The sequence below is a fragment of the Cryptomeria japonica genome, chromosome 6 (assembly GCF_030272615.1).
Source record: "Cryptomeria japonica chromosome 6, Sugi_1.0, whole genome shotgun sequence".
Taxonomy (NCBI): Eukaryota; Viridiplantae; Streptophyta; class Pinopsida; order Cupressales; family Cupressaceae; genus Cryptomeria; species Cryptomeria japonica.
The window spans coordinates 59,836,866-59,863,186 of NC_081410.1; positions in this window are offsets into that span (position 1 = coordinate 59,836,866).

A 26,321-nucleotide genomic window follows, 5' to 3' on the forward strand; every position below is an offset into this window, starting at 1 on the left:
ATTCCCAAATCTACCACAAATATAGCATTTGACATTCATTTTGCAATTTTTTTAATTATGAACAACTTTATTACATTTGGAACATTGACTGATGGGTAAGTTGTTCTGATTATTTCTAAATTTTCACTGATTTTCTCTATGACAAAACTTGTTGCAATTGAAACATTTCCCATTAAATTTATAAGCATTAGGTTGTCTTACCAGTTTACTGTGATCTTGATCATTTGCAATCCCAAAACTTTCTCCAACTTCAAATCCAAGTCCAATTATATCTCCATCAGGTTTTTGTCTTTTCAACATGTCATCAAGTCTTTCTGAACTTTTCTTGAATTTGTCTTCGTATTCCTTTGCATTGTTCAACTCATTTTCCAGAATCGCAACTTGTCTTGTAAGCTCATCTTTATCATGTTGCATGTGAATCAGATTTGTCTTTAGCATATTGTTTTCATGATTAAGTCTGAAATTTTTATTTTCTCCATCATTAAGTCTCCTAGTCAAGTCTTCTTCATTCTTCTTCCTATCTTGAATATCCTTACATAGCCTCATGGTCATATCTTACATTTCATTCCTCATGTTAGTGTTCTCTTGTCTTAACTTATCTGCAATATCACTAAGAGTTTCCTTTTCATCATCATGTTTTTGCATTTGCTCATGAAGTTCTTTCCTCTTGTTTTGTACTATAACCAGGTTCTCCTGAAGTCCTTTAATGAATTCCTTAGCAGTCCTCAGATCATCTTCAAGTTTGATATTCTTTAGTTTTTCTACATCAAAATCTTCAAGAGCTCCTTCCAACTGTTTTCTCAAACTCTCCATCTATACTGGTTTCAAAATCTTCCTCAAGCTATTAGGCTTTTGAAAATAGAGGACTAGGCTCTGATACCAATTTTTAGATGCAATGACAATCCAAAAGACACTGAGAGGGGGGGGGGGTGAATGAGTGTCTAACTGGCTAATGGAATATTTGAACTTATTTATAACTTTGTAACCCAAATCAATGTACCGATAAACAAGAAATAATGCAGAAAATAGAAATAACAGAGATAGCATAAATGGACACCATAACACAAGATATTTAATGAGGAAACTCAGTGTGGGAAAAATCTTGGTGGGATTTGTGACCCACAATATTTACTCACTGGCCAATATGAATAAATATTACTTACAATAGAGGCCTGCACATGTAGGAAGGCCAACAGCCTTGAGCTCACAGCTCAATAGAAGAGTCTCACTGACTACAATATGGATAATTAAATCCAATACAATGTACTAGTCAAAATAGAATCTTTAATGTCAAGTTCAGTACCGGTTTAAGCTCAGCCAGATAAATTTACCAAAAACCTTCGTTGTCCACTACATCACCTCATACAATAATTTCTTTTATTATATTTTATCTCCCATACACACACACAATACAAAATGACCTATGAGATCTCATACGTATATGAGTCTTTACAATATACCAAGTCAGCTTACAAAAGATAATTATAGTTACAATACAATTCACATAAACAAAACTTGTCTCATGTCGGCCTGAGTGTCGGTAAGTGTAATCTGAATGCCGATGAATATGCTTGTCGGTGTTGGTGCCTGCCGATGATGATGTTCGTGATGTCGGTGCATGTAGAAACCTAATACTAGTTGGTTGCCATCAATGACAACATCAAACTTATTCTCATTAGAGTGTAGAATGCCAATAGTAAGACCCCTTATGAATTATGGTTTGGACATACACCTATTATTAATAATTTCAAAGTTTTTGGAAGTACATGTTATATCAAAAGAGATGATTCAATTGCAAAGTTTGATCCTAGATGTGATGAAGGAATATTTATTGGTGTTTCAATTCAAAGAAAAGCATATAGATGTTATAACAAAAGATTGCATAAAATTGTGGAAAGTGCTAATGTGAAAGTGGATGAACAGTACAAAAATCATTCTATATCGTATGATAGGAATCTGACAGTAGAAATGATCATAACTGAACCAGCAATGCCTCAATAGGTATAGGAAGTTGAAACAGTTACACCAACACAATCTGAACATTCAACCATGACTGATGATCAGAGTGGTGAACCTGAAGTTCAAAAGACTCCAAGATATGTAAGATTAAATCATTTTGAAGATCAAATTATTGGAGATAGGAACAAAGGAGTAATGACAAGAAGAAAAATGGGAAATGAAGAGGTATGTCTTATTTCTCAAGTTGAACCGACATTTGTTATTGAAGCTTGTAAGGACAGACATTGGTTAAAGGCTATGGAAGATGAATAAAATCAAATAGAGAAGAATGAAACTTGGTCTTTGGTTCCCTGACCTAAAAATAAGAATGTTATTGGAACTAAATAGGTTTTTAGGAATAAACTGAATGAGGATGGTCAAGTTGTAAGGAATAAGGCTAGATTGGTTTGTAAAGGATATTCTCAAATGGAAGGAATTGATTATGGTGATACATTTGCACATGTAGCTAGAATTGAAGTTGTTAGACTATTTCTTGCCTATGCATCTTATATGAACTATAAGGTTTATCAAATAGATGTCAAATGTGCATTTTTGAATGGTGAGCTTGACGAAAAAGTTTACATTGAGCAACCTGAAGGATTCTCACTGATAGATAACAAAGACATGGTTTATAATTTGAAGAAAGATTTATATGGTTTGAAATAGTATCCTAGAGCTTGGTATGCAAGGTTGGATAAATATCTTTTGAATCTTAGTTTTACTAAAGGTAGTGCTATTAGTAATCTATATTATAAGATCACGATAATGATATTTTGATTATTGAAGTTTTTGTTGATGATATCATTTTTGGAGGAGAAGAAAAATTGTGCATGGAATTTATTAACAACATGAAAAATGAATTTGAATTGTCCATGATTGGTGAGATGAAATTTTTCTTAGATTTGCAAATTACTCAAAATGAAAAAAAGGAATTTTTATCTGTCAAACTAAGTATCTGAGGGAATTTTAAAAAATATTTGGTATGGAGATTTCCAAACCAGTAAGTATTCCTATGGCTACAAGTGAGAAATTAACTATCAAGGATACTTCTTCATCGGTAAATCTGACAAGGTATAAATCTATGATTGGAGGTCTATTATATCTAACTCAAAATAGACCTGACATTATGAATACAGTAAGTATTATTTCAAGATATGAAAGTAATCCTAAAGAAAATCATGAATGTGTAATAAAGAGGATATTCTAGTATTTTCAAGGAACAACACAATATGGTTTATGGTATTCTAGAAATGATGATTTCACTTTATTTACATTACCGACTCAAATTGGGCAGGTGATACTGATGATAGGAAGAGCACTTCTGGTGGAGCTTTCTTTCTTGGAAATAAATTGGTTTCATGGATAAGAAAAAAATGGTCCCGCATTTCTTTATCTATTGCAGAAGTCGAGTATGTTGCTGTAGTACTCCTTTTCGATCGGACTTATCAGACTGACTTTGTGTTGCAGTTTACAATTCAGTTGACACTTTATTGCTCGACATTTTGCAGACGTATTTCATATTATTTCATGTTTATCTGGATATTGGATGCATGAGTTATTTTCAGTATTTCAGTATTGGTGATTTCTAGTATTTCATGGATTATTGCTTGTACTGACATCTTACTTTATCTAGGCCATGTGTCATATATATGTTGCATGTTTGCTATTGTATTGGATGCAAGGGGACGATTTTCCTTCACTCGTTTCGATGAGACAGGGAACGTCACGATTCTCCTTCATCGGTGTGCGTGCCATGTATTCTATATTTATATCCATGTATGTGTGCTTCGATGATGCAGGATATTGCAGGTACAAGTACCAGGTAGGTATGGGGTATCGTCTCCACCTGGCTTCACAGGTCTGAGCGTGCCTTATATGTCCGATGGAAGTGGAGGAGATAGCTTTTGACCCTAGTCCTTACCTCATTCTATTATTGTGAGTGTCGTCAGTTGGTTGTTCATCCCTTTTGTTCGAAATTCGAGTCTTTTTGCTTTTCCTCGATTTCCATGCCATAGTGGTTCAGTTATTTATTTAAAGTATAAGTTGTCATTATTTGTTGGCTTGAGCGATTTATTCCTTATTATGCCTTTATGTCTTGAATCAAGCTCAATTGATTAGTTTATTAGATTTTAACTTTTAGTTGTTTATTTTGGAAAAGTAATCGTGTTTAGATCCAACGGAAGAAGTAGAATAAATAGAGTTAATTGCTTTTAATATATGCAAATAAAGCTAACTCATTGTTTTTCCTATTTAGTTGAAAAGTTGATTTAATTGCTATATATGAAAAATGTAATTTTCAAAAAAAGGGAATTCTCATCTATTTGTTTTTGAGGAATATGAAAAAGAAAAAAAAGAAAGTCAATTGTTTGATTTTAATGCTTTTTTAAATAGAAAATATTGCAACCTAGAAAATTAGGTTAAAACATTGTCTTACTAATTTACCTTGGAGGAGATTTTGGGGGATATGCTTGTTTTGGAGGAGGAAAAAGAAATTCTGGAAAAATTGCTTGAAGGGTGGATTTGGGTTTTGAACTAGCTGGGAATTCTGCTGAAGCATACCACTCCTTCTTGGAAATCTTAGAGGTTGGTTGAATCCTTGTTTATTTCAAAAAAGAAAATCCTTGCTTTCTTCCAATTCTCTATTATTTGTTTAAAAGCTTGATTTATGAATTTTGGGTGTTGAGTGTTTGCTTGTCATGGGTTTGTGGAAGAAGGATTCTATCAATTTGTTATCAAAAATTCAAACTCAAACTCTCTCCATGTAGTTTCATAACTTAATTTATGTTGTTTCATTTTTGCCTGTGCAAGAAATTCTTGGTTTATTTTGCTGTTTGTAATTGGAAATATTGTTGGGTTTAGTAGTGTTATGCTGGCAAAATTTTGCCAAGCATTTATAAAATACCTCTCCCTGGTAATTTCCAGTTTAAAAATGATGATTATGAGTTAATTTTTCTTGTTCATGCTTGTTGCGAGCAAATAAATTCAATTGGGGATTGGGAATTAAGTTTATTCCCATTTAATTTAATTTTTAGAGTGAACTGGGCTGATTTGGATGAAATTTTATTGCCCCTATTTTGTCTCAGAAGATTTGTATTTGCTGGTAAAATTGGCATTACCAGTGACTTTTATAATTTATCTTTTTGGTTGTTTGTTTGTTAAAAATATGGTGTGGCTGGGGAATTATTTGTTAATTTGGTTCTAACAGAGAGTTCCACCTCTGTCTCTGTTAATAACTTCTTTTATTTTGTCTCAGACGTTTTTTTTAAAAAACAAAATTTAAATTGTTATTAAAAAAAAAAAAAATTGAAAACAAAGTAAATTTATTGGTGTTTGGGATTGGGGGCGATGGCGGGGAGCTAGGCTCAACCCAGCCCACACAACTCCCCTCTCCCTGCAGCCTCGCTGCATTCCCCAGCTTGGGGTTAGCAGCAAGCGATGCTTTCCCCAAGTCTGAGGATGCAGCAAGTGCTGCATTCCCCAGTTTGGGAACAGCAACACTCGCTGCCGTGGGTGCTTTGGGCCCCACGTTGGTGGTTTAAAAATTGTTTTTTTTTTTTGTTTTTTTTTAAGTTTTAAAAAAAGAAAATAATAGTGTAATTTTGTTAGTGGTTTAAATAAAATCCATAAGTGTTATTTTGTGTTTAATATTAAGTGATAATATATTGTTATTTAAACAATAATAACAATATGTTATTATTTAATATTAAATAATAATAATATGTTAATTGTAGTTTATAGTGATGTTAGATTAATTAATAATTTTTCGATTTAGTGATGAGGATTATTTGCCTGGTATTGTGAAAATAAATAAAATGATTTAGAGGTTAGTATTAATGTTTGGAATAAAGGAAAGATTAGGTTAAATTTGATATTAGTGTTTGTTGTCCAAGTATTGTAAAATAATCGTATGATGATTGTATCCGACGAATAGGTGTTTTATTGGAATCATTCTATATTAGCCGATATATGTATTTGTTTAAATTGATTTAGATGTTGACTTGGTCATAGTCGGTTTGAGTAAATTGTAGTTTTATCATCATCAACTGGTTGGGAGTTTAAAATTGTAAATGTGGTTCCAGTTCAACCTTTTTAGACATGTGACTGCATCATTTCTTTATGTTAAATAGATGCGATGTCTTTCATTCCAGAAATTCTTATTGCGAGCATTTTATGTTGTTTACTGCTTAAAGAAAGATTGCTTGTGTAGGATCTTGTGTTTTAATAATTGCAGTCTAGTTGTTTTAATGTCCTCGCATTATGTTTAAAATTGTCATTATGTTGTCGACGTTTACCCTTGGTCAGGTGTCGACATTCAAACCTTGAGGAAGTGGGCTATTATGTGTTATGTCCCTAATGGTCAACCCTGGGTTTGTGAATGTGAGTCCTCCACCTGTGTTATGTCTGGATAATTTATGGTTGTTAGCCCACCATAGAGTTCTCATAGATAGTCTTATCCAGTTAGTAACCTAGTAGAGAGAGTGGCTTTCGGGCGGGGGCCGCACCCGAAGTGGATGGCAGGATAACCCCTCAAAAGTCAGCTATTAAGTGATAACCTAATAATTTGTTTAGGGGGTGGGTAGTTATTAATTTAATTAAGATAATGTACCCCATACACGGTTGAGTGCTTGTATAGGCTCAAGGTGTTTGGGAAGGCCTGGAATGGCAAACCTATCACCTTGTCCTCACGAAAGGATGGTAGGGTCCGCATGATGCTTAGATGGAGCCGGGGGTTCGGGAGAGGTTACCAGGATAACCCAAGACGGGGGCTGGGACCTATGGAGACCTACCTAGGGTAACCATCTTAAGCCATGTGATGACACTCTCTCTCTAGGGTCGCTAGTGTTTTGTGAGTCGAGTCACTTGTTTACTGCGGAGTCATGTGTACTGTTGTACTTTTCTTGCTTGCTTGAGGGTCTTCTGCTATCTCCTAGCACGGTGGGGTGGTTCCATTATGGGATCACATGGTTGGGTGGTAGTGCCACTTCCCATCGGATATCTTGTTCCTACCTTCATGCGAGGATTGGCTTCACCGGTGCATCTTGGTTCTTGCTTCGTGTAGCACTCATATTCTTGATGTTGTACCTTTGAGGCCCGTGTGGTCATTGTATCAGCAACTTGTAACCTTTGTACTTTATTGTTTGATGGAAGCCATGTAATTTATAGAATGTTGTAATTTAAGTTCATGGGATATATGTTGTTTCAGTTATCTTTCTTATTATGTATAAATGAATCATTGGAAGTATATATATTGTAATTCTTTAAACCTATCTTTTGGAGATCAATTTATGAATGTGAGTCATTTAATCATTATTGACTTTCCTTAATTTAAATGGATGATTGGATTAATATTGTGATGTAGTTTTTTTTTAGAAGTAATCTTCGTTGGTAACCCTTTAGGATGTAAATGTTAGTCTTCCGCTTATGTTAATTATTGTGCAAAGTTATGATTAATTCATTTAATCTTTAAAAAAAAAAAATTATTGCGCCTTTTAGTTGCCTTGTTGTGTTGCTATCCTTTAGGGTTCCTGGCGGGGTATTACATTTGGTATCAGAGCCCATGTTTCAACATTGGGTACTCTGGGATTGTAGTGAGCCCATTCAGTTTGGCCTTGTGTGTAGATCTTAGTGTTTGGATTTCCCTTGCTATATCCTTGTCATTGATCTGAACCATCTTCTCTTTTGCAGTTTTGGTCATGGTTAGGAAAGCTAGGGGAGTTGGCCATGTTGGTGGCCGCAATAGAGGTAGAGGTGGGGGACAGGGCCGAGGTTCAGACCGCCATAGTCCTTCACCACCTCCCGCTCATGTGGGTGTGGAGCAGGATCAGTCAGTGCATCAGGAATTACCGCATGTAGAAGAGCAGGTTCCTGAAAGGGAAGAGCTGAGGCAGATGTTTCAGGAATTCTAGCTAGGCTAGGCCCCAGGCCTGAAGGTGAACAGCCCATCCATGCTCAAGTTGGGGAGTCGCATCAGCATGTTTTAGAGGAGAGAGAGAGAGAGAGAGGTCTCCTAGGAGGAGAGAGGTTCCAATTGGCCATGATTCAACTCCCTCGAGTCACTTCAAGGATCTTTTGAGGACCAACCCTCCTTTCTTCGATGGTCGAGGCACAGGTCTCGAGGCAGAGACTTCATTGATTAGTTTGGATAGGTGTTTCGCTATGTTCCCATACAGTAGCAACACCCGAGCGAGATGTGCGATCATGCGTCTCGATGATTTTGCTTCTATATGGTGGAAGTTAGAGGAGGAGAAGATTGGTCTGAATATCAATACTGTTTCTTGGGAGATTTTCTTAGAGAGGTTTAGAGCACGGTTTCTCTCACCGCAGTGGAGACAGACTCGGGCAGATGAGTTCTATGCATTGCAGCAGTTTGGTATGTCAGTTGACCAGTTCGAGCATAGATTCTATGAGCTAAAACAGTATGCCAGGATTGGCAATGATGAGACTATGCTCGTACAACATTTCTTGAGAGGTCTTAACGACCGCATTAGTGGAGGGGTTAGAGTTTTTGAGCCAGTTTCAGTGGAGGCAGCGATGGCGAAAGCCAGATTGGTTGAGCAGAACCTCATCTGTGCGCATGGTGGACAGTTAGGAGTTCAGATAGGGAGTGTTCCTTCCAGTGGGAACAGAGCTCATGGGAATCAGTGCCAGTCAGCGGCACCATTCAGGACTCCTCAGGCACCCGCTAAGGGTGGACAACAGCAGCAGCAGTAGCCGCAACAGCAACCACAGTAGCAGAAACCGAAACAGTCTCAGGGCCAGCAAGGTGGCAACCCTCATCATAGAAGAAACAGGAACTAGTGGAGGAGCAAACAGGGTTTTCCAGGACAGTCTTCTCAGAGTGCATCACAGGCCCCTAGTAGGGGAAGCTTTCAGCAGTCCAGTGGGCCGACTGGAGGTAGAGGACCAGGTAGAGGAGCTTGCTACTCTTGTGGGCAGTATGGTCATATAGTCGTGTAGTGTCCTCAGCGTATCCACCAGATAGGGAATCAGGAGCCAGCTGCATCAGAGCCTACAGTAGGGGATGCTGGTAGGTCCCACAGAGTGTTTGCAGCGGTTGATAACCACCAGGCTGAGCATCAGGGGACAGTTATTGAGGCCGCAGGTGTGTTGTGTGGTATCCCTATCTCAGTGCTTTTTGACTCCGGTGCATCGGATTCTTTTATTTCTTAATCCATTGTGGAGCGGTGTGGACTCACGTCTGCTAAGCAAGCAGATAGGTGGCAGGTAGAGTTGGCTACCGGGGTGCGCGTGTTTGTAGATGCCTTTGTTCCTAGTTGTGAGTTGGATCTAGGTCCCTTTGTGACTTTTGTTGACCTTCGTGTCATTCCTTTGGGATCCTATGGAGTAGTGTTGGGGATTGATTGGTTATCATCTCACAGTGCTCATGTGGACTGTCGTCAGAAGACAGTAGAGTGTTTAGATGACCATGGTAGGAAAGTGGGGATCGTTGGAGTTCAGAGATCGATATCCTTACGTATGATTTCCGCTATGCAACTTAAGCGGTGTATGCGTAGAGGATGTCAGCTTTTTGCAGTAACTCTTGAGGATTTGGATGAGAGAGAGAGTCGAGAAATCTCTCTTGATAGGCACCCTATTCTTCGAGAGTTTGCTGATGTGTTTCTATTGGAGATTCCTGGTATGCCTCCAAAGCGAGACATAGATTTCCGCATTGACTTGGTTCCTGGTGCAGAACCTATTTCAAGAGCTCCATATCGGATGACTACTCAGGAGTTGAGTGAGTTGAAGTTGCAGATGGAAGAATTGTTGACCAAGGGATTCATTCATCCTAGCGTCTCTCCTTGGGGTGTGCCTGTTATCTTCATAAAGAAGAAAGATGGTTCTCTTTGGTTATGCATTGATTACCGACAACTGAATAAGGTAACCATCCGGAATCGATATCCATTGCCTCGTATTGATGATCTTTTCGATCAGGTGAAGGGAGCCATGGTGTTCTCTAAGATTGATCTGAAATCTGGGTACCATCAGTTGCGCATTCATGATGCAGACATTCATAAGACAGCGTTTCGCACTCGTTATGGTCACTATGAGTTCACAGTAGTGCCATTTGGGTTGACAAACGTGCCTTCAGTCTTCATGTGCCTCATGAATGGGGTTTTCCGTGCATACCTGGATCATTTTGTCCTTGTGTTCTTGGATGATATATTGATTTATTCTAGATCTATGGAAGAGCATGAGGGTCACCTGCGTCTAGTTTTGCAGTGTTTGAGGGAGAATCAGCTTTATGCCAATTTAGCGAAGTGTGATTTCTTCCAGACTGAGGTGAAATATCTTGGTCATGTGGTTTCAAGAGAGGGTGTATCTGTGGATCCTTCAAAGATCCGAGCCATAGTGGATTGGCCAGCGCCGACCAATGTTTCAGAGGTTTAGAGCTTTATGGGATTGGCCGGATATTACCGTCGCTTTGTTAAGGACTTTTCCCATATAGGTCACCTGATTACTTCTCTTCAGAGGAAAGGGAAGAAGTTTATTTGGTCAGAGCAGTGTGAGTCAGCTTTTCGTGCTTTGAAGGAGCTCCTTGTCAGTGCTCCGATTTTGGCAGTCCCTGATCCATCCAGAGAGTTTATGGTATGCACAGATGCCTCTTTAGAAGGTATAGGTGTGGTGCTTATGCAGGATGGACGTGTGGTTGCCTATGAGTCTCGCAAACTCAAGGACCACGAGTTGAACTATCCAGTTCATGATTTGGAGTTGGCAGCTATAGTGCATGCATTGCTTAGGTGGCGTCACTTTCTGTTAGGGCGTCGGTTTGAGCTGCATAGTGATCACCGCAGTTTGCAATTTATCTTTACGCAGCTGAACTTGAATGCTCGACAGCGAAGGTGGATGAAATTCCTCTGCAAGTATGATTTTGAGGTTCGATATATTCAGGGGAAGGAGAATGTAGTGGCTGATGCCTTGAGCCGTAGGCGGCATGAAGTTTCAGCATTGTCCCTTGGAGTGGACTTGAGACAGAGAATTCTTGGAGTTCTTCCTCAGGACTCTTGGTATCAGGATGTTAGAGCCATGTTGGAGTCCGGAAGGCCCTTAGAGGGTAGATTCGCTGGGTATAGTCTTGAGGCGGATGGCATTCTACGTCATCTTGGTTGGATCTACGTACCTCCTTTGGAGGGTCTTCGCACTTTGATCATGACTGAGGCCCATCGTGCACCTTATTCAGCACATCCAGGTGTCAAGAAGATGCATGCAAATCTTAGACAGATTTATCATTGAGCTGGTATGAAACGTGACATTGCCAATTTTGTGTCGAAGTGTTTGGAATGTCAGTGAGTGAAGGCAGAGCATCAGCACCCAGCAGGGCTTTTACAGCCTAATTTAGTATCGGATTGGAAATGGGACATCATTTCCATGGATTTCATTGTTGGGTTGCCTGTTTCTTCACATCGTCATGATGCCATCATGGTCATTGTTGACAGGTTGACGTAGGTTGCTCATTTTGTTCCTATCCGAGCTTCCTATACAGCAGCAGTGGTGGCTCGTGTCTTCTTGGAAGATGTGGTGAGATTGCATGGGATTCCGAGGTGGATAATCTCTGATAGAGATCCTGTCTTTACCTCAGCATTGTGGACCTCACTTCAGCATGCTTTGGGAACTCAGCTGAACTTCAGTTCAGCTTATCACCCAGAGATGGATGGTCAGACTGAGCGTGTGAATCAGGTTTTAGAGGACATGCTTTGCATGTATGTTATGGACCAGCAGTCGTGTTGGGAGGATTATATTTATCTTGTGGAGTTTGCTTATAACAACGGATATCATAGCTCCATAGGTATGTCTCCCTTTTAGGCATTGTATGGTCATCCTTGCCATACTCCGTTGAGTTGGGATCGGTTAGAGGACAGGGTGCTTATAGGCCTGGATATCCTTCGAGAGATGGAGCAGCAGGTAGAGCGGATTCGTGAGCATTTGGTAGCTGCACAGGATAGGCAGAAGAAGTATGCAGATGCTCACAGGGTAGATCGTCAGTTTTTTGTTGGCGACTGTGTATTCTTGAGAGTGCGTCCGCATAAGAGTCCGATCCGTTATGGAAAGGGTTCTAAGTTGGTGCCTCATTTTGTTGGCCCGTTTGAGATCCTTGAGAGGATAGGACCTATTGCCTACCGTCTTGCCTTGCCACCGAGTCTATCCCGCATCCACGATGTCTTTCATGTTTCAGTTCTTCGACCTTATCACCCAGATGTGACTCATGTTCTTGATTGGAACGCTTTGCAGGTCGAGGATGGGCAGCTTTCCATGGAGCTCGTGCGCATTCTTCAGCGTCGGGATTTGACCCTTAGGGGACGCACCATCAACCAGGTAAGGGTCCTATAGGACCCAAATGATGAGACCTCAGTGACATGGGAGGATGCAGCGAAGATGAGAGAGCTCTATCCTTATCTGTTTTAGCCTTCCAGGAGTAAGCCTAGTTTTGTGGGGGAGAATGTAGTACCCCTTTTCGATCGGACTTATTAGACTGACTTTGTGTTGCAGTTTACTATTCAGTTGACACTTTATTACTCGACATTTTGTAGATGTATTTGATATTATTTCATGTTTATCTGGATATTGGATGCATGAGTTATTTTCAGTATTTCAGTATTGGTGATTTCTAGTATTTCATGGATTATTGCTTGTACTGACATCTTACTTTATCTAGGTGATGTGTCATATATATGTTGCGTGTTTGCTATTGTATTGGATGCAAGGGGACGATTTTCCTTCACTCATTTTGATGAGACAGGGAACGTCACGATTCTCCTTCATCAGTGTGCGTGTCGTGTATTCTATATTTATATGCATGTATGTGTCCTTCGATGATGCAGGATATTGCAGGTACAAGTACCGGGTAGGTACGGGGTATCGTCTCCACCTGGCTTCACAGGTCTGAGCGTGCCTTATATGTCCGATGGGAGTGGAGGAGATAGCTTTTGACCCTAGTCCTTACCTCAGTCTATTATTGTGAGTGCCGTCAGTCGGTCGTTCATCCTTTTTGTTCGAAATTCAAGTCTTTTTGGTTGTCCTCGATTTGCATGCCATAGTGGTTCGGTTATTTATTTAAAGTATAAGTTGTCATTATTTGTTGGCTTGAGCGATTTATTCCTTATTATGCCTTTATGTCTTGAATCAAGCTCAATTGATTAGTTTATTAGATTTTAACTTTTAGTTGTTTATTTTGGAAAAGTAATCGTGTTTAGATCCAACGGAAGAAGTAGAATAAATAGAGTTAATTGCTTTTAATATATGCAAATAAAGCTAACTCATTGTTTTTCCTATTTAGTTGAAAAGGTGATTTAATTGCTATATATGACAAATGTAATTTTCAAAAAAAGGGAATTCACATCTATTTGTTTTTGAGGAATATGAAAAAGAAAAAAAAGAAAGTCAATTGTTTGATTTTAATGCTTTTTTAAATAGAAAATATTGCAACCTAGAAAATTAGGTTAAAACATTGTCTTACTAATTTACCTTGGAGGAGATTTTGGGGGATATGCTTGTTTTGGAGGAGGAAAAAGAAATTCTGGAAAAATTTCTTGAAGGGTGGATTTGGGTTTTGAACTAGCTGGGAATTCTGCTGAAGCATACCACTCCTTCTTGGAAATCTTAGAGGTTGGTTGAATCCTTGTTTATTTCAAAAAAGAAAATCCTTGCTTTCTTCCAATTCTCTGTTATTTGTTTAAAAGCTTGATTTATGAATTTTGGGTGTTGAGTGTTGGCTTGTCATGGGTTTGTGGAAGAAGGATTCTATCAATTTGTTATCAAAAATTCAAACTCAAACTCTCTGCATGTAGTTTCATAACTTAGTTTATGTTGTTTCATTTTTGCCTGTGCAAGAAATTCTTGGTTTATTTTGTTGTTTGTAATTGGAAGTATTGTTGGGTTTAGTAGTGTTATGCTGGCAAAATTTTGCCAAGCATTTATAAAATACCTCTCCCTGGTAATTTCCAGTTTAAAAATGATGATTATGAGTTAATTTTTCTTGTTCATGCTTGTTGGGAGCAAATAAATTCAATTGGGGATTGGGGATTAAGTTTATTCCCATTTAATTTAATTTTTAGAGTGAACTGAGCTGATTTGGATGAAATTTTATTGCCCCTGTTTTGTCTCAGAAGATTTGTATTTGCTGGTAAAATTGGCATTACCAGTGACTTTTATAATTTATCTTTTTGGTTGTTTGTTTGTTAAAAATATGGTGTGGCTGGGGAATTATCTGTTAATTTGGTTCTAACAGAGAGTTCCACCTCTGTCTCTGTTAATAACTTCTTTTATTTTGTCTCATACATTTTTTTTTAAAAACAAAATTTAAATTGTTATTAAAACAAAAAAAAATTGAAAACAAAGTAAATTTATTGGTGTTTGGGATTGGGGGCAATTGCGGGGAGCTGGGCTCAACCTAGCCCACGCAACTCCCCTCTCCCTGCAGCCTCGCTGCATTCCCCAGCTTGGGGTTAGCAGCAAGCACTGCTTTCTTCAAGTCTGAGGATGCAGCAAGCGTTGCATTCCCCAGTTTGGGAACAGCAGCACTCGCTGCCGTGGGTGCTTTGGGCCCCACGTTGGTGGTTTAAAAATTGTTTTTTTTTTTAATATTTTATTTTGGTTTTAAAAAAAGAAAATAATAGTATAATTTTGTTAGTGGTTTAAATAAAATCCATAAGTGTTATTTTGTGTTTAATATTAAGTGATAATATATTGTTATTTAAACAATAATAACAATATGTTATTATTTAATATTAAATAATAATAATATGTTAATTGTAGTTTATAATGATGTTAGATTAATTAATAATTTTTCGATTTAGTGATGAGGATTATTTGCCTGGTATTGTGAAAATAAATAAAATGATTTAGAGGTTAGTATTAATGTTTGGAATAAAGGAAAGATTAGGTTAAATTTGATATTAGTGTTTGTTGTCCAAGTATTTTAAAATAATCGTATGATGATTATATCGGACGAATAGGTGTTTTATTGGAATCATTCTATATTAGCCGATATATGTATTTGTTTAAATTGATTTAGATGTTGACTTGGTCATAGTCGGTTTGAGTAAATTGTAGTTTTATCATCATCAACTGGTTGGGAGTTTAAAATTGTAAATGTGGTTCCAGTTCAACCTTTTTAGACATGTGACTGCATCATTTCTTTATGTTAAATAGATGCGATGTCTTTCATTCCAGAAATTCTTATTGCGAGCATTTTATGCTGTTTACTGCTTAAAGAAAGATTGCTTGTGTAGGATCTTGTGTTTTAATAATTGCAGTCTAGTTGTTTTAATGTCATCGCATTATGTTTAAAATTGTCATTATGTTGTCGACGTTTACGCTTGGTCAGGTGTCGACGTTCAAACCTTGAGGAAGTGGGCTATTATGTGTTATGTCCCTAATGGTCAACCCTGGGTTTGTGAATGTGAGTCCTCCACCTGTGTTATGTCTGGATAATTTATGGTTGTTAGCCCACCATAGAGTTCTCATAGATAGTCTTATCCAGTTAGTGACCTAGTAGAGAGAGTGGCTTTCGGGTGGGGGCCGCACCCGAAGTGGATGGCAGGATAACCCCTCGAAAGTCAGCTATTAAGTGATAACCTAATAATTTGTTTAGGGGGTGGGTAGTTATTAATTTAATTAAGATAATGTACCTCGTACACGGTTGAGTGCTTGTATAGGCTCAAGGTGTTTGGGAAGGCCTGGAATGGCAAACCTATCACCTTGTCCTCACGAAAGGATGGTAGGGTCTGCATGATGCTTAGATGGAGCCAGGGGTTCGGGAGAGGTTACCAGGATAACCCAAGATGGGGGCCGGGACCTATGGAGACCTACCTAGGGTAACCATCTTAAGCCATGTGATGACACTCTCTCTCTAGGGTCGCTAGTGTTTTGTGAGTCGAGTCACTTGTTTACTGCGGAGTCATGTGTACTGTTGTACTTTTCTTGCTTGCTTGAGGGTCTTCTGCTATCTCCTAGCACGGTGGGGTGGTTCCATTATGGGATCACATGGTCGGGTGGTAGTGCCACTTCCCATCGGATATCTTGTTCCTACCTTCATGCGAGGATTGGCTTCGCCAGTGCATCTTGGTTCTTGCTTCGTGTAGCACTCATGTTCTTGATGTTGTACCTTTGAGGCCCGTGTGGTCATTGTATCAACAACTTGTAACCTTTTTACTTTATTGTTCGATGGAAGCCATGTAATTTATAGAATGTTGTAATTTAAGTTCATGGGATATATGTTGTTTCAATTATCTTTCTTATTATGTATAAATGAATCATTGCAAGTATATATATTGTAATTCTTTAAACCTATCTTTTGGAGATCAATTTATGAATGTGAGTCATTTAATCATTATTGACTTTCCTTAATTTAAATGGATGATTGGATTAATATTGTGATGTAGTTTTTTTTTAGAAGTAATCTTCGTTGGTAACCCTTTAGGATGTAAATGTTAGTCTTCCGCTTATGTTAATTATTGTGCAAAGTTATGATTAATTCATTTAATCTTTAAAAAAAAAAAATTATTGTGCCTTTTAGTTGCCTTGTTGTGTTGCTATCCTTTAGGGTTCCTGGTGGGGCATTACAGTTGCAGCAACAACTAATTGCACTCAACTTTTGTGGATGAAGGAAATGTTGAAGGATATCAGGGTAAATTGTAGTGAAGCGGTAGTTATCTACTGTGATAACTCTATAGCTATTGACATGTGCAAGAATCCAGTATTTCACTCTAAGACTAAGCATATTTCAATGAAGTATAACTTTTTGAAGGACAAGGTAGAAGCAAAGGAATTCAAGTTGGTTTATGTGAACATTAAAGAAAAAATTGCAGACATATTCACTAAACCACTGTCTAAGGAATCATTAGAGTATTTAAGAGATAGGTTAGGGGTTTCTACCCCTCTGATAGAGACTTGATTGATGAAGTTTGTCATCAGTCTGGTATGCATTATTAGGAACATTATCCTTTCCGGCACTAATGAGTGGTGCTACTACTTAGGGGGAGTAGTCAGCTTTGAGATTCAGAAGTTTGTATCATTGCTTTGATATTTTTTTTGTCAAGTTTTTGGCATTGATGTCAAAGGGGGAGAGATAGTAATGTGAATAATCATTCTAAGCCTTACAATGATATCATTCATAGGGGGAGAGCTATTGATTATTGGTTTTCTTCCATAGGGGGAGACTTGTTTGAAATTTCTTGGTACTTAGATGTTGTTCATATCTAGTGTTACCATCAATGCCAAAGGGGGAGATTATTGGTATTATGGATGTATTGATTATGTGTGGCATTGATGTTTCGTCATTGATGTCAACACTAGTTGTTACCGATAGACAAAGTTACACTAACTGATATAGATGGTTACCAACAAAAAGGTTACCGGTATAAGATCTAATGTTACCGACATAAGAGATTATCTATTGAACACTTCCAAAATGTTTGGATCAATGAAGTATATTGGATTTCATGAGTTATATACTCCATGAGCATGTTTTGGTCAGTTGGTATTGGCTTGGTAATTGGATGTTATCATACACTTAGGTAAACACTTACTGGCATTCGTTTGAGGCTTTAACTGTAGAGCTTTTCATTGAGGAATAATGAAAGGATGCACAATTGGTGTTGGTGCATCTTCTTCAAGGATTTCGAGATGATGAAGATGTATGTTGATCATTCTTCAATTGCTTAAAGACATTTCTTTGGCATGGTGGACATACAATAGGTCGGGTACCTATCTAGGTTATGGACCAGTATCATGCTAGCATGTACTCTACCCATTACATGGATGATTCGAGATGTTTTATGGATTTTTTATTATTGTTTTGGTCTTAAGGTGACATGGCATTTCATTTTAATAAGGAATTATGTTATTGTAATATCTTTAGGTGGCCGACCTAATTGGTTTAGGCCTTAAGGTTTGTATAAATAAGAGGTAGAAACTCTTTGTAAAGTATCATGGTTATTGGAAAGATCATGGTCAAGGAATGTAATGTGCGAATATTGTAATATCATTTAGGAAGAGGAGTTGATTGATCATTGGTGATCGAGGTTTCAAAAGAGGATTTTGTCCCCTAGCATTGAACTTAACTGGGACTATAATCAGGCATATTAGATGCTATTTCCGATACTTCACTCTATTGGATTGTTGTCCATTTATCTTGAGAAGGTTGTAGCATTGCTGTAGTCAGTCAGACTCTATTTGTAATGAGTAGTACGCTCTAGGCAGTGTGCCTTCCTACAAGTGTAGGCCCCTCATTGTAACACATAATTTTTGTAGAAGTATCATCTGACTGTGGGTGGACTTCCCACCGTGGTTTTTCTCTTTTTGGTTTTTCCACATACAAATCATGGTGTTATGTGGTATGGTTGCTTTCCATTGATTATCTGGTTAATTGTTAAGTTGTATTGTTTACTGGTATCTATTTTTTACTGGCATCTATTTGTACTTTACTGGTACTTGATTAGTTTAAGGTTATATTGTGGATTAAAAGTTATAATCTATTAACAACTAATTCGCACCCCCTCTTAGTTGTTCACCGATTATCTTAACATCATTCTTATCCTCATTGATCTGTTATCAGGTGTAGAATCGATGTTTCTAGACCTCTATGTTGGAAATTTTCTTACCAGGTTCTTGTCCGACCCTGGGTAAGTCGGTGATAGCTTGAATAGATTCATTTGTGATCATTAAGGGTCTTTCTAACCAAATGAATTCATTGTGAACCTTGCTCAGAACCTATCTGATAACCTCATCCTTAAATTTCAGTAAATACAGAATACCGATTACCCCTAGATCCTCAATTGCTTTGAATTTTGGTTTGATGTTTCAGGAGTCTCCCAGTATTACTGATTGATACATGCTTTTGATGTCTTCAGTGCCCAGATCCTCAAGAGTGTAGTGAATGTATGCCCTCACATCTTCAACATACATTATGTCGTTAGAAATCTTAGAAAATGCTCTCATAGAATCTTCCTTTTTAGCAATTTTTGGAACCTCCTTAAAGACTGGCCTTAACCTATCCTTGACTTCGATGATTGTGGGATTTTCAATAAAAGTAGGAGCTGAAGATCTAGATGCTATTTTGAAAAGTACCTAAAAGTGAATGCCGATCAAAGAATGAGTGCTTTAGATAACTACTCGGAAACCTTTCTCAATGCTTTGCTCACTCTTAATTCGCCTTTACTTCACTTTGATTGCTTGAATACTCAGCAAGTGAAAATGAATTCACTTACCCTCTTTTATTAGTGAATAAAACCCTAATTTTCTAAAATTAATGCTTCACCAAAAATCCTACAAATGTCAGTTTCACAGTTATGTGTTGGGGTAACCTTCATCGATGATGAACATAATTCTTTAGATCTCTTTCCAGATCTCCTTAGATCTCTTTCGGGGTAATATGCAAGATTTAGTAGTGACTTTTCCAACCCCTAAGGCTTATGCCTCATTTACCGATGGAATTTCTTGCCAATGGAGGAATACCCTACTCTACCAGTGGAATTTCTAGTATACATCCATCTCCACTTGGTTCTTTAGATTTCTAACCCATCTCTTGGTGTGGTCTTGTTGTATTGCATCTACCTTTTGCTTTCCTTTCTCATTATTGATGCAGAGCCCTTCTTACACCTAAGGATAGGTCCAATATGCTTGGTTTAGGCCCTTCAAAATATAGCAAGGATCCTACAAAAAGGACTCCACACCTTAAGGGTTTTAACTACTCTTGACTTCTCAAGCCAGGCACATACTCAAGATGAGTAAATGGCTTCAACATCTCCAACATACCTCACCATGACTCTTGTTCTTGAGGGCCTTGGATTTGGTCAATTCATGACACCTAGGAACTATTCCAAATATTGATTTTTGACTTTGGCATCAATGCCCTATACTTCCTTTGGAAACCTACCCACTAGGCTAGTAGCCCTATTTAGCGAGTATTTTGCCCTTAACCTCAAAATATTGCACATAACCTAACAAAATGATTACCATTATAGGTACCCTTTATGGAGTTACACACATCCCCAAAAGGGATTGGCAAGATCTGCAACTTAAGGGTCTGAACCCTTTAGAAGCCTAGAGACCTAATTAGGGCTATTAGGCCTAATTTAAAAAACAACTCCAATTTCTTTTTATGCTTTCAAACTTCAATCACCAATCACCCATGACCTTCAAAATCATGTCCACAAGGTATATAGAACTTCTCCAAATGGTTTCCAACCAAATTTTAAGAGGTTGGAGCTGTTGAGAGGCTTACATCAACTGAAATTTGAAAAGTTGCACTTTTGTTTGAAAAAGTTGCATTTTTGACAAAAGTTGTCAACCAAGACAAGTTTGGGATCCACACAACTTGGATTAATGAAATACCACCTAAACACCCTAAAATACTACAAAACTTTAAAACAAACATCATACTACCCCTATCTACCAAATAGTCCAAATTGGCTTATCAAGATGCCTAATTTGGGACATTGGTTTACATGGTGGGTTCCTTATTGAAAACATGAAAATGCATAAACCAAAGACATTCAAAATGATCCTAATCCTCATCATCGAATCCATTAATGGCTTGTTTAAGAGGTTCCCCTACACCATACTCCTTGGGAGAAGAGATCTCAAGCCCACTTGAGATCAAAGTTTGGAGGTCTGCACCATGATTGGAGATTTGGTTCTCTATCATCCAAACTGCTTCAGAGTCTGGTTTGCCCTGCCAAGCCACCAAATATTCTATGTACTCCTTTTTCCTTGTTCTCTTTATGACTCTACTATCCATAATCTTTCTCAATTTTTGTGGATTATACTTTGGAATATCATCATCTACTGCAACCTGCATAGGTTCCTCCTCTTCATTACCATTGCCTTTGTAAGGTATAAGTATTCAGTCCAGATTTATTCACAATCGGATATGGTCAAATCTTCCTCTACATTATCTTGGTGTGTTTTCCTTTTGGGATTCTCTCCTTCAAATGCACCCATACTAAGTCCCCAACACCAAACTACACACCCCTCTTTTTCTTGTTAGCATAAGCATTGCACTTCTCTCCAGATTGTTGGAGATGAGACTTCACTTGATCATGTACCCCCTTGATGGCCAAGGCAAAAGATTCACCACCTACACTAATGGATTCTTATTTATGTAAATCCCTCAACTATAACACGCCCCTTGGGTGGATGCCATACAAAATTTGGAAGGGAGATTTCCTAGTGCTTCTATTTATGGTGTCATTGTATGAGAACTCTACGTGTGACAGTATGTTATCCCATTTTTCTTCTTGTTGTCTTGTCAATAATCTTAATAGGTTCCCAAGGACCTATTGACAACTTCAGTTTGTCCATCCATTTGGGGATTGTAGGTTGATAAGAAAACTAGGTTGGTTCCCAACTTCTTCCAAAGGGTCCTCCAAAAATGTCCTATGAACTTCACATCCCTGTCTACAACTATGTTTGTAGGCAACCCATGTATCTTGACTATCTATTTGAAAAACAAGTATCCAACATATGAGGCATCACAAGAGGTTTTGCATGGCAAGAAATGAGCCATTTTTCTAAATCTGTCCACCACTATCAAAACATTGTCAAACCCCCTCCTTGTCCTAGGAAGACCTAGCACAAAATCCATGTTTATGCTTTCCCATGGCCTAGAAAGAATGGGTAAAGGTTGGTACAAACCTACATTGGTGGATTTACCTTTGGGGTTTTGACAGATCACACATGTTTCTATAAACCTCCTAACATTTGCCTGCAACTTAGGCCAATAGTAATGTCTTTTTACAAGGTCAAGTGTCTTGTCAAGGCCAAAATGACTTGCCATTGCTCCATAATGCTTGTCCCTAATAATATTCAATCTCATTGAACACTTAGGTAAACATAACTATCAACCCTTGAATATCAATCCCTCTTGGATCAAAAACTCAGAAAATTCAACATGATACCTCTCACCAAAAGACTCACATACCTTGTAGATCTCTCCAAAATATTCATCAACATCATACATGTTCTTGAAGGAGTCAATGCCAACACTTTCCAACTTAATTTTCTTGATGGTTAAGACCCTCCTTCTTAAGGCATCTGCAACTTTGTTCTTGACCCCCTTTTTGTGCTTGAGATTGAAGGTGAAGGCTTGTAGGGTCTCTACCCACTTCATGTGCCTATGGTTTAACTTCTCTTGACTATTTATGAAACTTGGATCCTGATTGTAAATGAAAACTATGAACTCCTTTGGCAATAAATAGCGCCTCCACTTCTTCAATGACTGAACCAAGGCATACATCTACAAATCATAGGATGAATATCTCCTCTTAGCATCATTTATTTTTTCACTAAAAAAGGCACTTGGCCTTCCCTCCTGACTAAGTACTACCCCAATAGCGATGTGGCTTTCATCACATTCCACTTGAAATATATTGTTGAAGTCTGGTAGGGCAAGGACTGGTTGTTCTGCAAGTTTCTTCTTCAAGGTCTCAAATGAGTCATCTGCCTCCTTGGTCCAACTGAACCTGCACTTTTGTCCTCCTTTTATGGTGTCAAGGATTGGTGCACAAACATTACTAAATCCCCCTATGAACTTCCTATAAAAGGTTCATAAGCCATGGAAAATTTGGACATCATTCATGCTTTTAGTTGTTGGCCAAGATACAATAGCACTTACCTTCTCCTGGTCCATTTTCAACTCACCTTGTCAGATTACAAAGCCCAAGTAAATGATCTCCTCCTACATGAGTAAACATTTTTCCAAGTTTATCATTAGCTTCTCTTCATGTAACCTTTTGAGGACCATATCTACATGTTTGAGGTTCTCTTCCCTTGTGCGGCTAAAGATAAAGATAGCATCTAGGTACACTATTACAAACTTGCCTATGAACTCCACCAAGACCTCATTCATCAGCCTCATGAAGGCACTAGGGGCATTGGACAACCCAAATGGTTGTTGGTATTATGGATGTGTTGCATTGGTTTTTTCATTGATGTCAACACTTGTCAACACTTGAGAACACTTGGAGATATTTGGTTATGTTCACTGGCATGTTTAGTGACTTATGTACAGTCACCAGTATCTAGTTAAGCGATAGGCTATATTGTTCACCAGCACTGAGGATGATCTATTATCATCTGGATATTACCTGGTTATTTCGAAGACATTGTTTGGACACTTAGTTTTGGTCATTTGATTATTGGTACAATTGAGTTTGCATATTTGTTGTTACCAAAAAATAGGTCTAGGTTATGGACCGACAAGCATTATCTATTCCAGATCAGCATGACATATTATGGAGATGATTTCTTATTGTTGTAAATACATTAAGTTGGCATCATGCATTGCATATTGATTCATTTGTAATTAATTTAATTGTAATCTCTTAGTGAGCTGACCTACATAATTAGTCTTAGGTTTTGGTTTATATGTATGATCTCATTTATGAGATTATATGTTAGAGTGTGGAAAAGGATTGTAATAAGGTATATGTGAATATAAGCAGAGCTATATATGCAGACATCATTCAAGATTCAAGGAGGCTTTTAAAGAAGACAATCGGAGCTTAACCGGTACTGAATCCAGCATATGAAGATGTTATTTTGAGTAGTACATTATCATTGGATTTAACCATCCAATTGTAGTCAGTGTGACTCCCATTTTGTGATTGAGTAGTGAGCTCTAGGCAGTTGGACTTTCTACATGTGCAGACCCCATTTGTATACACATACTATCTGCAGTAGTATCACCTGATTGTGGGTAGAGTTTCCCACCATGGTTTTTCCCCTTATAGGGTTTCCACATACAAATAACTGTGTTATGTGATGTGTATGTTATTTGTCTTTCAGTTTCATGCATTAAACTTCACCAGTATTGATATTAACTATTAAACTGTCTACCAACATTAAAGTTTGGTTTATTGGTATTATGCACTAAGTTTGGTTAAAGTATATTTGGTTGAAATTAATAGACAACTGATTCACCCCCCCACTCTTAGTTTCCTCTAGGACCTAACAATTTGTATCAGAGCTAAGTCTTCTTTTTGCAGAAGTTTAACAACTTGAGGAGATCTTATGTCTACTAACTATTTTAGGAAGGATAGTCCAAAGCTTGATGGAACCAACTATGCTATATAGAAGATTAGAATGGAGACTCATCTGAATTGTATTGGAAAGGACATATGGGATGTTACAAAGAATGGCTATTTTGTTCCTACTCAAGGTCAACCTATTCAACTAGCCTTGGCTAATGATGAGGAGAATGATTGCAAAGCAAGAGAAGAACTTTTGAGCACATTATCAAATCAACAAATCCTGGGATTATCAGACCGATCTACTGCTAAAGCTATTTGGGATAAATTGGATACATTGAATGAAGGTGATACCATAGTCAAAATTACAAAACTGGAATGCTTCCGGGTCAGGTATGAAAATCTGAAAATGGAAGAAGATGAAAGGAATTATGCTTTTATGGAAAGAGTTAATGAAATTGTTTTGGGTATACAATGTTGTGGAGGATCCTTAAGTGAAGATGAAATTGTTTCTAAAGCTTCAAGAGCTCTTCCACCGGCATACAAAATGAAAGTAACTGATGTTAATGAATTGAGAACAATGTCTAATGCATCAGTATCTACAGATACTTTGGTTGGAAAAATTTCAACTTTTGAACTTCAGGAATTTGGTCCTATTACTAAAATTAAGACATATTTGGCTTTCAAAGCTTCATCATCTGCAACATCATCATCATCATCTGAAAAATCTGATTGGAAAGAACTCTATGCTAGAGAACTTGAAACAATCAAAAGAGAGAATGACGAACTTGAAGAGCTTGAAGCACTATTTGCAAGGAAAATGTCTAAAGGTCTAGTTGGAAGTAAGTATGAAGGTAAATCACCATTTAAATATTTAAACTGCAATAAAACTGGTGAGATGGCATCTAGGTGTCCTGATACACATGAAAAATTGAAAGAAGCTAAAAGAACATATAAGCCTAACCCTGGATATCAAAGGTACAGATTTAAGAATAATATAGACAAATCATGTTATTATGCTAATGAAGGAGTTATTGATGATTTTGATGAGGAACCAACAGATAATGGATGGGCTTTTGTTGCAATAATAGAAGATCCATTGGCACCTACTCTTCAACCAGTAGAGCAAGCCCAGGTAGCTAAAATTGAAGAACAGGATGAATGGATCATTGATTATGGATGTTCACATCATATGACTGGTGATAAGAGTAAATTCTTAACCTTTTAGGAATACAATGGAGGTCTACTAAGATTTGGAGATGACAAAGCTTGTTTTATCAGAGGAAAAGGCACTATATCTTTTGATGGTAAGAACACTACTGATAATGTTTATTATGTTGAAGGTTTGAAGCATAATCTTTTGAGTGTTGGTCAATTAGTTGAAAAGGGATTTCCATTCAAATTCAAGAATGGTAAATGCAAAATCATGAATAGAATTGGTTTGGAAATTGCAACTGGTAATCAGCCTAGAGGTAATATCTTTCATTTGAATAACAATGAGAAGACATTCATAATTGCACATATTGATGAAAGTTGGCTATGGCACAAGAGACTGTGTCATTTAAAATTCTGATTGCATTGTGAAAATCAGTACAACTAAGGTAGTAAGAGATTTACCTAAGATTGTTAAACCTCACAATCCGGTATGTAAGGAATGTCAATTTGGAAAGCAAGTTAGAGAAACTTTAAAGAGTATTCCAAAAAAATACGACAATGTTCTTGACTTAATTCATACTGATTTATGTGGTCCAACAAGAATTAGAAGTTTACAAGGAGATAGATATTTTATGCTAATCATTGATGATTATTCTAGAATGTGTTGGGTTACTTTTCTCAAGGAGAAATCAAAAGTTTTTGGGAAATTCAAACTATACAAAGTCAAGGTAGAGAATGAAACCGGTAAGAAAATCAAATGTTTGAGATCAGATCAAGGAGGTGAATTCACATCTAATGAATTTAATACATTATGTAAAGTGAATGGAATCAGAAGATAGTTATCAATGCCTTGGACACCCCAGCAAAATGGAGTTGTGGAAAGGAAGAACAAAACTATCTTGGATGCAGCTAGAAGCATGATATCAGAAGCAAACCTACCTCATGTGTATTGGAGAGAAGCAGTCAATACAGTTGTTTATACATTCAATAGAGTTCACATCAAAGGTGAAACCAGTAAGACCCCTCATGAACTATGGTTTTGTAATACTCCTACTCTTAAATATTTTAGAATATTTGGAAGAAAATGTTATATTAGGAGAGATGATTATATTGGCAAATTTGATCCTAGAAGTGATGAAGGAATATTTCTTGGTTATTCATCTAAGAGCAAGGCTTATAGATGTTTTAATAAGAGATTTCAGA